Raw genomic sequence first — 16,410 nt, 5'->3', positions numbered from 1 at the left:
CCTTTAAACTGAGTTTAAAAATTTTTTTAAATTGTAACTCATTTAATATTTAAACAATGTCATAAAGTTTTAATTTGATGTTTTGGTTAATGATTACTTTTTAAAATTTATAATGTTGACAGGTCTTTTGAGATAGGAGCATCTCCATTGAATAAATAATATAAAGAAATAATAAAATTATAAACTATGACAAGAAATAGGGAGAGAGAAGAATTCACCATAAGTTATATAATTTAATGCATTAGATTCCACTAGGATCTTGTGGTCATCAGGTCCAGGAAAACCTAAGCAGGTACCAAGGAAATATGTCCAGTGTTCATACTAGCCAACAATTCTGCATTATGTACATTGCTGAGCACTATAGCTTAGGAGGATTTGACTTTCATGCCTGGCTTTCCTTCTCCCTGGCTGTCTTCTACTGTAGTCTTTTCAGTGACCTCTTCTTTCAATAATTCTATTCCTCAGGATGCTATCCTTTGTTTCTCCTCTTAGTTTATATGTTCTATAGATAATCTCATCTATTTTTACAGTATCAATTATCTTACAAATACCAATACTTCAAAATATCTCTCCTGAGTTTTAGAGCCATATATAGTACTGTTAATGTAGTCTTCACATGGAGGTCTTCCAGGTATATCAAACTCAGAGTGTCTTGTACTGAACTCTAAATACCTGTTTTTCATGTGAATAAGAAACTAGAAGTTTACATTAAAAATTATGTTTTTTTATGTTATTATTTTATTTAATATTTTAATTTTGTTTCTTTTGGAACTCTAAGGTTAAATGAAAGGCTTTATTATAAAAAGGGCAGAAAAAGCACATTTTGTGCATCTAAATCTTGAAACATGGAATATAGCTATGAATAAATACCTGAAAGTTTATTCAAGATTTAACTACTTCTTTTTAAAAAATTTTTAAAATTTAAAAAATTGAAAAAAAAAAACCACCACATTTTTTTTAGTACCAGGGATTGAACTCAGGGGCACTCGGCCACTAAGCCTCCCATTCCTATTTTGTGTTTTTATTTAGAGACAGGATCTCACTGAGTTGCTTAGCATTTTGCCCTTGCTGAGGAACTTGCAATCCTCCTGTCTCAACCTCCTGAGCTGCTGGGATTTCAGGCTTGTGCCACCATGCCCAATCTTAACTACTTCTTAATGTTATTGTCTTCATTTACAGGAAAGGTATTTTGTTGTGATTATATTCTCATACAACTCAAAATTTCCTCTCTTGTTCCCTTAGTTGTTAGCATGCTATTCAAGTAAAAGTCAGGTTTCCCTATATGCTTGAATTAACTTAAGAGGTTCTATGGTTTAAATGTTGTAATGTGTTTTTAAATTTCTTTTTATTGAAATATAATTTATCTGTGGTAAGCTGAGATTTTAGGTGTTCATTTTGATGACTTTCAGAAATTATGTGTACCCATTCAATCATTTGAAACAAAGCAAATAGTGTTTCATCTCCAGAAAGTGCTCAGTTTCAGTCAGTTCCTTTTTCCCTCATGCTCACTTTTTGATTTCTACCATCTTAACTTAGTTTTATCTGATACTGTAATTAATTAAAATGGACTTGTATGAAATGTATCTGACTAATGTCATTTAACATATATTTTGGGTTTATTCATATTATTACATGTGTCAGTAATTCTTTTCTTGCTGAATAGTATTACACTGTAGGAAAATCATAATTTGTTTATCCATATTCCTGTTTGTGGATATTTATTGTTCACAGTTCCTGGATATTATGAATAACATCACTATGAACATTTGTATACAAGTCTTTTAATAGGCATTTATTTTCATTTTCTTTGAGTAAGTATCTAGAAATAGCACGGCTGACCCCTCTTGCCAAAAAGGCTGAGGTTTTCCATTAGAATTTTAGGCACCCCCTGCTACAAGGATTGGGAGAAGTCATATATGAGTGAATATCTCACCTTGTAAAGTCCCTTTCTTTAAAGTTCAAATTCCCTTTATTTTTTGAGTCAACTTTATTTTAACTTCTGCCTGCTTTTAGTCATTCTCCAATGCTGTCACATTTTTAAAAACTATTTTGTCTATAGGTGATGATTTTTATCTTTAAGGAGGTTAGTGTGATATAAGTTACTTCCCAATCATTGTTTGATTTAAGAATCAAAAATGATTCTTATCTAAACAGGAAGAATGAAACAGGTGGTATCGTTATACCAGATCTTAAACTATACTACAGAGCAATAGTAACAAAAACAGCATGGTCCTGGCACCAAAACAGGCTGGTAGACCAATGGTACAGAATAGAGGACACAAAGACTAACCCACAAAATTACAACTATCTTATATTAGACAAAGGTGCTAAAAGCATTCACTGGAGAAAGGATAGCATCTTCAACAAATGGTGCTGGGAAACTGGAAATCCATATGCAACAAAATGAAATTGAATCCCTATCTCTCACCATGCAAAGTGAACTCACAATGGACCAAGGATCTAGGAATTAAACCAGAGACTCTGCGTCTAATAGAAGAAAAAATAGGCCCTAATCTCCATCACGTGGGGGCTAGGCCCCAATTTCTTTAATAAGATGCCTATTGCATAAGAATTAAAACCAAGAATCAGCAAATGGGATGAATTCAAACTAAAAAGTTTTTTTCTCAGCAAGAGAAATAATTTGTGAGATGAATAGGGAGCCTACATCTTGGGAACAAATTTTTACCCCTCACACATCAGATAGAGCTCTAATCTCTAGGGTGTACAAAGAACTCAAAAAGCTAAACACCAAAAAAACAATTAACTGACTCAACAAATGGGCCAAGGACCTGAACAGACACTTCTCAGAAGAGGATATACAATCAATCAAAAAATATATGAAAAAATGCTCATCATCTCTAGCAATTAGAGAAATGCAAATTAAAACCACTCTAAGATACCATCTCACTCCAGTAAGAATGGCAGCCATCATGAAGACAAACAATAACAAGTGATGGCGAAGATGTGGGAAAAAGGTACACCCATACACTGCTGGTGGGACTGCAAATTGGTGCGGCCAATTTGGAAAGCAGTATGGAGATTCCTTGGAAAGCTGGGAATGGAACCACCATTTTACCTAGCTATTCCTCTTCTTGGACTATACCCAAAGAACCTAAAAACAGCATACTACTGGGACATCAATGTTTATAGCAGCACAATTCACAATAGCTAGACTGTGGAGCCAACCTAGATGCCCTTCAATGGATGAATGGATAAAAAAATGTGGTATTTATACACAATGGAATATTACTCAGCACTAAAAATAATAAGATAATGGCATTTGCAGGGAAATGGATAGCATTAGAGCAGATTATGCTAAGTGAAGTTAGCCAATCCCTCCAAAAAAACAAATGGCGAATGTCTTCTCTGATATAAGGGGTGTGACTCAAATGGGGTAGGGAGGAAGAACATGGGAAGAAGATTACCTCTACATAGGAAAGAGGGGTGGGAGGGAAAGGGAGGGAGAAGGGGAATTGCATGGATGATGGAAGGAAAACCTCATCATTATACAAAATACATGTATGAAGATGTGAAAAAAAAATGAATAGCGTTACCTTAGATTAGGTAGAGGGAATTGAGAGGAGGGAAGAGGAGGGGTTGGGGAGATAGGAAGGATAGTAGAATGAAACAGACATTATTATTACTGTGTGTATATACGTGACTGTATGACCAATGTGATTCTGCAACCTGTACACTCAGAAAAATGAGAAATTATATCCCATCTGATTCAAATGTATGATATATCAAAGTCATTGTAATGTCATGTATAATTAATTAAAACAAATAAAAATTTTTAAATAAATGATTCTTAAAAATTATAAGTCGTCTTCTGTTCCTTCACTGCCTCAAATCCACTAATGGCTTTCCATGTTGCTTGTAATAGAAGTCGGGTTTTTACAATTGCTTATATGATCTGTAGCCCCCCACCCCCTTACCCCCAGATCCACTGTCTATCTTGTTACTTTCATTTCTTAATATCCTTTACCTGGCTTACTCTGAATGCCTGTGACCTTTTTTTTTTTCCCTCAGTTTTTCTCCTGTATGTCCATGTGGTTGGCTTCCTTACCTTCTTTAGGTCTTTGTTTAAATGTGATATTTTGCTTCTTAATATTTACACTTATCTGGCCCACTATATATTTTATCTGTTTACTTTTGTATGTCTCTATCACTAGAATATGAGTTCTACAAGGACAGAATTTTTTGTCTGTTTTGTTCATTGCTATATTTTCATTACTTTAGTGGCCCTTGGGAGATTGTGGATTCTCAATAAATAATTGTTAAATGAATAAATGTACAATATTCTTGTTTACAAATTTTGCTATTTAGAAGTTTAGTATATTTTATTTTCTTATAAATAAGGATATTTCTAATTTTTAGAGAAAAGAACAGTTAAGGAGGAGAGTATGAATTATATTTTGTATTTCCCATTGGTCTTTGTTTTTCATTTTGGTTGTACTTTGGGCTTTTCTTGTGGTTCATTTATTTTTATGGCTCTTGAATTTTGCTGGAATACTAGATTCTAATCATTAAATTTTTTTCCTTTTTAAAAATGAAAATATAGGAAGTGGAATATAGGAAGAATTACTTTAGCTTGAAACAAATGGAAATTCCCCAGGAAAAGAAGTTGATGGATTTAGCTGTTGATGCAGCAATCAATTTAAAGAGCTTTAGATCCAAGAAACCCTTAATCAGTCTTTTTTTGAAACAGAAATGTATTTTCTACTTTATAAGTAATTGGTTGAAACCAGACCATTAACAAATTGAATAAAGATTTTGCTAATGCCAAAGAACTGTGCTGTTAGCAAAATTACTCTTTTCATGTCATAGTATTCAAAGATGTGCACTTGCTAAATAGAGTTGATGTACTTTTTCAGAGTGTTACCAATCGTGAGAGCATTTGTTTTATGACATTTCACTGTTCTTAAACTTATACTGTTATCTTCGTGTATTCTTGGTATGCAGAGGAGGCAAACAATTTAAAAGAACATTTATTGATGTTTTCCCTCAACTCCTTTTACCTTGGATAATGAAGATCAATCTCGTGATTAGGTACTTTGGCTAAATCTGCAAGTTAAGAAATACAAATTCCTTGTCACCCTGTAGTGAAACTAGGCTGACTTTTTGGTGTCTGAACTTGAGGTTTTACTTAAACTAGGAAGTTGCCCTCAGTGGTGGCATATATAATAAAGCATTTCTATCTCTTATTATTATTTGATATAGCAACAACGTTAAAAGCACAGAATGCCAAAAGGAGATTGGTGCCTTGTTTTACTTTGGATTTTACAGAGAGTAACACATTCCTAATGTACTCTAGAGAGTGTTTAATGGGTTGCCCTGGTGGAGATTTGTAAGGTAGGCTTTGTGGAGGGAGGTAGTCACTTATTACAGGATAACTTGAACGTAAATTCAAGTTTTCACATCTTTGTAATATATTGTAATATATTCATATCTATGCAGTATAGATGCCATATCATATACTGGTCATCTCGGATATTCTGATGTTATTTGTGTATTCTTATAGGTGTCACAGTACAGGGTTCTTTCTTTAGGGACAAGCAATGGTGTAAGCTGAGTCCTTAGTGGCTTGTTGCTTCCTGTTCTTGCTGTGGACTAGAAGATGGCAGAGGGTGATTGGTGGCAGATAGCTGAGTATAGTCTCCCCATTTCATCTACACATTGGTTTGTTATGTCTTTTAGTACATGGTATCTTTTTAAAATAACAATTTAAAATTATGAATTGCATAGTATGAAACTGTATCCTTTTAAGTTATATAGTTCCATGTCTGTATCCATGAGATCATAAACATAATCAAGAAACAGGGCATTTTCATTACCCTCAAAAAATTTTCCATGCCCCTTTGCAGTCTCTTGCACTACTAACCTTAACCTAGGTAACCCCTGATCTGTTTTCTGACACTGTATGTGGCGTTTTCTAGGATTTTATATAAACAGAATCATACAGTTATACTTTTTTGTGTGTCTAACTTTATCTAATGAGTGCAGTGATTTTGAGGTTTATCCATTTTCTTGCATGTATTTGTCGTTCTTTTTTATCACAGGGTAATACTTACTGTATGGATATAACACAATTTGTTAATCCATTTATATGTTGATGGACATCTGGACTATATGTAGGTATTGATTGGGTTGTAGGGTACATGTAGGTTTTACTTTATAAAAAATTGTCAAACATTTTTACAAAGTAGTTACATCATTTTACATGCTAATCTTCAGTTGTTCTATATTCTGGCCAATACTTGGTATTGTCAGTCTTTTGCATTTTAGCTGTTTTGATGGCTCTAGAGTTGTATGTCATGATTTGTATTTTCCTTATAACAGGAATGTTGAACATCTTTTTATGTTTTTACTGCAAACTCATATATCATCTTTTGTGAGGTGTCTGGTCAAATTTTTGCTGCTTTTCATATATATTTCTTTGTCTTATTATTGAGTGGTAAGAATTCTTTATATATTTTGGATATAGGTTTTTATCAGATATATGCATTGTGAATACTCTACCAGTCTGTGGCTTGCTTTTCCTTTTCCTTAATGGTTATTTTTTTCTGTTCTTTCTTTCTTTTTTTTTTTTTTTTTTGGTGCTGGGGATTGAACCCAGGACTTTGTGCATGAGAGGCAAACACTCTACCAACTGAGTTATATCCCCAAACCCTTAATATTAACTTTTTTTTTTTTAAAGAGAGAGTGAGAGACAGAGAGAGAGAGAGAATTTTTTTTTTTAATATTTATTTTTTAGTTTTCAGCGGACACAACATCTTTGTTTGTATGTGGTGCTGAGGATCGAACCCGGGCCGCACACATGCCAGGCGAGCACGCTACCGCTTGAGCCACATCCCCAACCTTAATATTAACTTTTGAAGGATAGATTTTTAAAATTTTGATGAAGTCTAGTTGTACTTTTTTCTTTTATAGTTAATCCTTTTAATCTCCTATCTAAAAATCTCTGTCTATCCCAAGATCATAGAGAATTTCTTTTGTTTTTTCTTCTAGGAGCTTTATAGTTTTTATGCTTACATAAAAACTGTGTTTTTTTATTATTAGTTGTTCAAAACATAGCTCTTGACATATCATATTTCATACATTTGATTCAAATGGGTTATGAATTCCGATTTTTTTTGAGTTAATTTTTTTGTGTTGGTTTGAGGTAGGGGTTATGCATTTTTTTTTTCCTATTCAGATTTTCAGGTGTCCAGTCTCATATGCTTTGGCACCCTTGTTAGAAATCGTTTGGTGGGTCTCTTATCTTTTTGCCAATGCCACATTTTCTCAATTGTTGAAAGTATTGAAGTTTGGTAGTATAATTCCTCCAACTTTCTTTTCTTTTCTAAAATTGATTTTTCTCTTCTGCATTTCTATTTAAATTTTAGTGTCAACCGACATGTTTGATAAGCCTTCGAATTCACGAGCATGGTGTATCCCTTGATTTATTGATATCTTCTATAATTTATTTCAATTATATTCATAGTTTTTCATTGTTCAGAACTTACACAAATTTTGTTACATTTTCCTATACATTTGTATGATTATGTTTGTTACTATAAATACCTTTTACATTTTTGTTATTTTTCTGTCTACTTCTATTATGTTGGAAGATTACTGATTTTTCATATTAATCTTTTTTATCATAACCTTCATAAAATCACTGATTAGATTTTTTAAAAATGTTTGTCTTTACCACTAGACTTGGATAATTTTGGCAGAGATTGTAGGTTTATTTTATGTCCTCAGCATCCAAGATAGTATAAAAGTCATGTCCACACTTCTTTAGTTTTTCTCTTTTTTGGCGGTATCTCTTAGCCACATTTGCTACATTTTTTTAGATCTCACAACTTTTAAATATTGCAATATGTTTGGACTTAATTGTTGGTCCCTTTTTTTCTTTCTATCCATATCCCCTTCTTTAGTAATCTTATTTAGGCTTTAGAGTTTAAATTATAATTTTTTTGCCTCTACTCTGGGATTGCCTGCTTATTAATTTCAGCTGTCTACTAGGCATCTGAAACTGAACACTAGTAAAATAAACTGAATTTTAGATTATTCTTTTAACACTTTTCTTGGACCCCCATTTCCCCTGTGAAAAGTAGATATTTCTGTTCATTGTTTTTTCCACTGCTATACCCTCAAACCTAAAGTAGTATATTGAGTGTTCATACTTAATGAATGCTTCTTGAATAGATTCTTAGAACAGTCACACACTGAATAGGTAATTCCAGAGTTTTGGTATTCAATACTGGGAAGTAATACGAAGTAGCATGTTATCAGTCTAGGACTTGTATATGATGAACAGCACTGTTTATTATAGCTGTGACCAGGGTGAATGGGATTTCTTAGCTGAAAGGGGTATGAATGGTAGGCTTGTGGTGTTAATCTGACAGATTTTACAGCAACCATGTTAAACTGACTTTCAGATGAGTCTCAATGTTAGGCTTCTATTTTCTGCCTCTCTTAAGTCCCTTCATAAACAGGGTAGTACCTTTATACCAATACCTTCCTTTCTCCCAAAGAGAAAAAGAGAGGTCTCAGACTGAGAGTGAATTTATTTACATAAGTGGTTCTTGATTTATATACTAGTATTTATTTCATGTTTTCCATCAGTACCACTAAAATCTGTTTTAGTGTGTGCCAATTTCAGTCTTCTATTTATCAGTGAATGAATGGACATTTTGATATATGACCTCTTCTACTTCTTGCAGTTAAAATGTAACCTTTGGCAACATTGCCAGCTTTATACTACAGTGATGATTGATGTAATCCTTATATCATTTTGCCATTATTATTTAAGAATGAATAGAAAGCTAGGATGGAAGTGTGATTCTTCTGATAAGGAGTATAAGTTTCATAAATGTGACACAATTTATATAGAGGTAAGACTCATTAGTATCCTGAAAACATTGTGCTTTTTCTCAAATTGTATAATTGTTGCTTTAAGGATGATATATATGTATATAATATTTAAGAAAGCCATATATATAAATAAAATGCTGAAATTAAAGATTTGTCTTAATGCCAGGGCATAACTTGTTTTTAGCCCTGAGGGAGGAGAGAGTGAAACTTCCTTTATTATTTTTTGAGTTTTAGACATTCCCCTAGTTAAGAATCTGTTTTAGTGGGGGCGTGCTTTGGAAGGATTCATGTAGCTCCTTCCCCCTTCCCTATCTCTTCTTTGCCTCTATGAATGTAGAAACTCTCCTTCACTTGGCTGAGAGCAGTGGGATTGGACCACAGTAGGATCGGCCCACCCTGGACCACCTATGGAATTGTGAGCCAAAATAAACATTCTTTTAAATAAGACATCCTTTTAAAAAAGATAAAAAGAATCTATTGTATACAAAAGTTAAGAATTACCTACATTTCTTATATTTATTTGGCAATTTAATAATAATTTATAATATTCTTTTTGCAAATTTATTCCACCTTTCAAACAACTAGACCTTTTGAATAGAGAACTTTGAGCCCTGAAACCTAAAAAGGAGAATAAAACTTGGGCTCTTTTGGAGGGTCTTCAAATAACAGATTGTTTATAAGTTTGCTCATTTGATTAATGAACCTACTTTTGGTGATTGTATGTACCCTTTTCACATTCTACATAATTTTCTTTCTAAAAAATTAAGGCAGAAATTGAAGTATAATCATTTGTGCTATAGTGTTGTGCTCTGGTACATAGAATGTTGTTTCCAATGGAATTGGTGGTCTCTCCTATTTCCTTTGGTAAACTGTGAGGAAGTAATCATACAGTATGATGGAGGGAAAGAATGGAAATTTCTATTTTAGATAAGTGTAAAATTATGCTTGATCTATTATTTTAAACAAAGGTTTAGTTGCACACACATTGTTGAGAAGTCATAAATTCTCATTTCAAGAATGTTATATAAATGGAGTAGTACAGTATATAATATTCTGGAATTGACTTTTTCACTCACCATAATTCTTTCAAGATTCATTCTTTTTTATGTATTCAGTAGATCCTTTTTATTGCTAAGCAGTATTCCGTAGTATGGATATAAACTAGTTTATTTAAACATTTCAGTCTTGAAAGCCTATCTGAGTTGTTTTAATTATTACAAATAAAGTTGTTATAAACATCTGTATGTTGTATTTATGTGATCATAAGTTTTTTAATTCTCTTGAATAAATGCTCGGGAGTGCACTTGTTGGGTTCTATGGTAGTTTTAGTTTAGTTTTATTAGAAACTACCAATATATTTGCCAGAGTGGCTGTATCTTTTTGCATTCCCATCAGCAGTGTATGAGGTATCTTCTTTCTCCATATCCTTGCCAACATATGTGTTGTCATTATTTTTTTTAACTGTTCTAATAATTGTGTGGTGATATCTCATCATGGTTTCAATTTGCATTTCTCAGATAATTGATCATGTTCAACATTTTATCTTGTGCTCATTTGCCACCTGCATGTTCTCTTTGGTGAAATGACTCTTCATGTCTTTTGTACTTTCTTTTTTTTTAAATTTGTTTTAGTTAGTTACACATGACACTACAATGATCTTGACATATCATACATTTGAGTCAAATGGGCTATAATTTCTCATTTTTTTGAGTGTACAGGTTGCAGAATCACATTGGTCATATAGTCATGTATATGCATACAGCAATACTAGTGTCTATTTTATTCTTCTGTCCTTTCTATCCCCCTTTCCACTCCCTTCCCCTTCCATCACTTCTCTCTACCCAATCTACTGTGACACATTTCTCTCTCTCTCTTTTTTTTCTTCCCCCTCACACCATCATATATGTAATTTTGTATAACGATGAGAGTCTCCTTCCTTCTTCCGTGCAATTCCCCTTCTCCCTCCCTTTCCCTCCCACCTCTCTTCCCTCTTTTGTACTTTCTTAATTGGATTCTTTATTGTTGAGTTTGAGGGCTCTTTATGTATTTTAGTTACTAATTCTTTGTCAGAAATGTGATTTGAAAGTATTTTCTCCTCGTCTGTAGAGTTCTCATCTTAATAGGGTTATTTGCAAAGCAAAAATTGTTCACTTTTTTGAGGACAAATTTACTATTTTTTTCTTTTATGGATTTTGTTTTAGTTGTTAAACCTAAGAACTGGTTTGCCTAGCTTTCAGCTGTCTGGAACTTTTTGTTTAATTTTTTTCCCCCTAAAATTGTGCAGTTTTATGTTTTTATTTGTGTCATGATCCCATTTAAGTTAGTTTTTATACAAGGTTTGAGAGTTCATTTGAGGTTCATTTTCTTTTTTCTTGTCTGTGGAGTCTTGAAGTGGAAACCTAGGCTTTTTCTTTTATTAGATGTAGTCATTTGGTGCTTTAAATTTCCTTCTTATAAATATGTTGTTCTGTGTCTCACAGAATTTAATACACTGTGTTTTCACTTTCAATTAGTTCAATGGATATTTTGATTTCCCTTGAGAACTTTCTCTTTTGACATGTGGATTATTTAAAAGCATGTTGTTTTGTTTGCAAATGTTTGGGGATTTTTCTGTTGTCTTTTTGATTTTCATTTCTCCTTTGATATCATTGCAGTCAGAGAATACTCTGTATGTATCAGAAGTAACACATATATGGCATATATAGCATATAATGATATTTAGAAATAGGTATAAAAACAAAAAGTGTAAACTTAAATCATTCAAAATAAGGATTAAATATCTTTATACAATTTATAGAAATGAAGGCTTGGATATAGCTCTATGTTACAGTGTTTATGTAGTGTGTACAGGCCCTCTGTTCAATCCCGAGCAGTGCAAAAACAGAACAAAGCAAAATTCATAGAAATGAGCAAATCACCTACTTAAAATTTCTTGGCCAAAGGATTATAAAGTAAAAACATTTCTGGACTTTATATAAGAGATATGCCCAAACAAATTGATACAGCATATTTGAAAGTAAATAGACATGTGATTTAAAAGATAAATAAGTATGTAAAAAAGAAAAGTGAGTTCTGTGCCAAGAATCAGAAGTGATGCTTATGCATTGAAGGGGTAAGACAGGGACATATAGATAGGGAATGGATAGTTATAGATAGGGAATAGGACTCTTGAGATTTGTTGTAGCAATGGCATTTAAGAGAATAAACTTAAAGAGAGAAATAAACTTATGTAAGGCTTACAATATGTCTAGAACTGAATCCTAGAAATCAGATACACAGGAAGAGGATAAATTTCTATGCTAAAATACTTTTAGAGATAACAGTTTTTATTACAGTTTTTACCATATGGGAAAAACAGGTTATGAAATAAATTTAGTAAACATGAAAAGATATTGTTTAACTTCTTTAAAAAAATTTTAAGGTCTTCAAAGGAATTGCAGTATATTACTGTGAAAATAATCAACGTTGATCTTGAAGTAAAAAGGAATGGAAAGTATGGTGTATTTTTAATCTTCTATTTGTCAGATGCTTTGCTGTTACTTTTACACATATCTCAGTGGCAACAAATACTCAATGCAATGGTTAATTAGATTTCCTCTGTTTTACCCAACATGAAGAAACTGAGATTATAAGGATTAAGTAATTTTTCCAATAGCCTGAAATTATGATGGTGAGCCTGGAATTTGAATACAAATTTGAATGATTAAAAAACAAGTAATAGGGCTGGGGATGTGGCTCAAGCGGTAGCGCGCTCGCCTGGCATGCGTGCGGCCCGGGTTCGATCCTCAGCACCACATACAAACAAAGATGTTGTGTCCGCCGAGAACTAAAATAAATAAATAAATATTAAAATTCTCTGTCTCTCTCCTCCCCTCTCACTCTCTTTAAAAAAAAAAAAAAACAAGTAATAATCTTATTATGGAGACTCAAAGATTTCATTAAAAAACTGCATAAGTGTTGGTTAAGTACACATTCAGAAGTTAAGACTTGAAAAAAATAAAAATGCCAGTTTCTTTCTTTTTCCCACAGAGATTCTTTTTATTATATTTATTTGCTTGTCAGAATTCCAAATAAAAATTCTTTGATAAGTAATGGTAGTTTCACTCTTAGGTCAAGTTCATGGAGTTCAGAGATTCCTTGGAAATCTAGGAATGGAACCACTATTTGACCCAGCTGTCCCTCTTCTCATACTGTAGGGACACAGCCACATCAATGTTTATAGCAGCACAATTCACAATAGCTAAACTGTAGAGCCAACCTAGATGCCCTTCAACAGATGAATGGATAAAAAAATGTGGCATATATACACAATGGGATTTTACTCAGCAATAAAAGAGAATAAAATCATGGCATTTGCAGGTAAATGGATGGAGTTAGAGAGGATAAGGCTAAGTGAAATTAGCCAACCCGGGCCTACTGTGAGCCTAGGTCTTGTACGGGTCCGTTTGGATGGGTATGCAGTTGCTGAGTATTTTAATGTACAGGTGTATAATATATATAGAATACACTTTTATTTTAAATAGAAGCAAATGAAGTTTAGCCAACAAGGAAAAACTCTACCTTAGATTTTGTTGTTTCATGTGTAATTAAAATATTGAGGGCTGGGGATGTGGCTCAAGCGGTAGCGCGCTCGCCTGGCATGCGTGCGGCCCGGGTTCGATACTCAGCACCACATACCAACAAAGATGTTGTGTCCGCCGAGAACTAAAAATAAATAAATTAAAAAAAAAAAAAAAAAATATGCTAAAATATTGATAACTATCATATCTCATTATGAATTCTTAGGAATAATTAAATAGTATACTATAAGACATTCACTTTGGCAAAAGTTGTTGTGCTGCAGTTGTATACAATGAATCAAAATGCATTCTGCTGTCATATATACCTAATTAAAATAAATAAATAAATAAATTTAAAAATGACAATGAATAATATGAGCACAGAAGGATAATTTTTAGCTATATTATAAATATACATGTACCTACTTGAGTATAGAATGTATAGTTTGAAAAGAACACTAAATTGGAGAAGTTGGGAAAGGAGATGCCTTTAATTCAATATTTGATAAAACAACATTTAATCCTTTTTCAATAAGTTAGTGAGGTATTATTAGCTTCCAATTTGCAAGTGAGTAAACTGAGGCTCACAGAAGTGAACATTTAACTTGTTTAAGGTTAGCTTCTAATGAATTCCATAGTCCATTGTCTTATTATTGTCTTATTATTACTTACCAGTACAAGTAACCACTATAAGGTAATTTTTACTCACTATAGAAAGTGTTTCTGGGCATGCTTTGATCTGTAGATATCAAAATTAATTGTGTATGTGAGTTTATGAGCATGTATAAAGAATCAACCAAAATGTTGACTCCGTAGGTTATAGTTTTGACTAATTACAAAACCATATACAAGTGGAAATAGAACTGGTTTTTTGCTCCCCTTTCTGCTGCCATTCATTTTCAGGTAAATACTCTTCCTTGAAAGCATATGTATGTTTTGTGCCCAGTCACTTACTTTAGAAGAATCTTAGTATTGACTCTGTCAAGGGCTCTTGTAGGACACAGGGATATAAAGGTGATTATAACTCTAGCCTTATCTCAGTCTACCCTAAGAACATAAACACTAGGCAAATAATTGGGATATACTGATCTAAGTGTTAATAGAGAAGGTACAGAATACTGAGAGAGCAGAGTGGCAAACTGCTGAGAGAAGGAAAAGTGAAAAAACAGAGGAAATGACAATGGATCAAAATCACATAGGAAGTCACATAGTGCACTCTGGGAATGATACTTGGTTCAGTGTTGCTGATGATAGATGATTAGTAAGCTGTACTAGAGCACAGTAATGGGGAAGTAGTTAGGCATCACATTTTGAGGAGCTTTGTAGACTAGTGTTAGGACTTAAGAATTTGGTTTTTATATTGTAGGTAATAAAGAGCTATTAGAGAATTTTAAGAAGGAAAATGGAATAAGAGGATGGGTTAGATAGGAGGCAGGGAGCCCAGATAGAAGATTATTTGTGGTCATCTGGGAAGAGATGGATGATAGTATGGGAATTGGCTCATGAATTTTGGAAGATATTTGAAAAATATTTGAAAGATAACAAAAATTAAATGACCAAAATGCTTTGTATTTATAATGCTTTGAAGCTTCACTATTACTGAGTATGCATTTTCTATTTTGATACTGCCAATAAATTAGAAAAGTAGATAGTTCAGATAGATATTTTTATTTCATGAGGAGATTGAGATCTTGAAAGATTAAAACTTAGCCAGGGACACTTAGCTAGTGAGTGATAGCATGACCATGAGCCAAAGCATAAACTTCAAGTTCAGTGCTCTTTTAAATTCTTCCCTACCAACTTTATGCAGTGTCTAAGCATTTATTAATTGATACTAAAGCCTTACCACAATGGGGGCATATTTTAATTTATTTACTTAATATTTATTTTCATTAGTTATGTTAAATGCCTAAAAAATAGGGGTAGGATCAGTTAAGTGAGATCAATACAATGTTCCACAGGTCCATATGAATATCTAGAAGGTGCTTTCCAGTTAAGGCATTGCATGTCAAAATGCTTGTGAGTATGAGAGTGAATATGATGTATTTATTAGAAGTTCTGTTGCATGTGACTGTTGAAAATAGTGGTTGGCTTTTGTCAGAGACTATGCTTACTGTAATCAGTGTAAAAGACAAGTACAGTAAGGATCCTTAACATGCACCATTAAATTGATTTTTTACTCATTAGGGATTATGCATTATCTTCCCCATATACACATAACCTCTAAAAGTGCCAGAAAGAACAGAACTGTATCTTTATTTTCTCATCACATCCTCTCTCACATAGATAATACTTTCATTGCTCTTTTCCAACTTGGCTTTGAGTCACTACTGTGATTCTAGCTGTTGAGCAGTCTTTCAAGTTAAGTGATTAGTATTCTGGTCAAGTGAAAATTGTTGTGAAGCTGGCATTTTTACTCAGTATAGCCAAGGTAGTTTTGCTAAATCCATTATCAGGGTCATGTTGTTAGAGGCATATAATAATTGCACTTTACAAAACTTCCCTAATATTGATATTTGATATTTGCAGGAAATTGAATCTAAAAATCATATACTTCTGAGGTTGGAGGAAGCAATGATCAGTCAGGTTCCATAAACCACCTTTGTACTGCTTAACATTTTACAGGAAAAATTAAATTGCTCTCCTAGTTTTGTCTTACCTGGTTAAATTGTGCTGTTGTATTAATTAAATCAAAGGAAATATTCTAATTAATTTCCATCATAATTGGGAACCATGGTAAGTTATAGTACTTTGTAAACTATGAAAACTTGTTGGGTACCACCTGGTGACAAGTAGATATTAGTTCATCACCAGGCTCTCCATTCTCACTGTATCTAAACGTGTGAACCTCTTACCATCTGGGTACTTTAGTTTCTCTCTACATTAAAATGAAAGAAGGAAAGGAGACAGGGAGGGAGTGAGGAAGGAAAGTTTTACCTGATACAAAGATTTTTGAAAGATAATGGGAAATCATTAAAGGATTTTTGCC

General features: G+C 33.0%; 1 protein-coding gene and 1 non-coding gene across 2 annotated transcripts in view; one reads left to right on the top strand and one right to left on the bottom strand.

Moving 5' to 3' along the window:
• Commd10 (COMM domain containing 10) overlaps window positions 1-16,410 on the top strand; it is a 204,713-nt gene that overhangs the window by 15,417 nt on the left and 172,886 nt on the right. The gene's annotated exons all lie outside the window — the stretch shown is intronic.
• Trnae-cuc (transfer RNA glutamic acid (anticodon CUC)) lies at window positions 6,592-6,667 on the bottom strand. Its single transcript has one exon. It is a non-coding gene; the product is annotated as a tRNA-Glu (tRNA).

This window comes from Marmota monax, unplaced genomic scaffold, assembly GCF_021218885.2.
Source record: "Marmota monax isolate L192 unplaced genomic scaffold, Marmota_monax_Labrador192_F-V1.1 WCK01_AAM20220418_F8-fsc00097, whole genome shotgun sequence".
In the NCBI taxonomy this organism is placed as follows: Eukaryota; Metazoa; Chordata; class Mammalia; order Rodentia; family Sciuridae; genus Marmota; species Marmota monax.
Note: the sequence above shows the minus strand (reverse complement) of the source record. Positions and strands in the feature narration are given on the sequence as shown.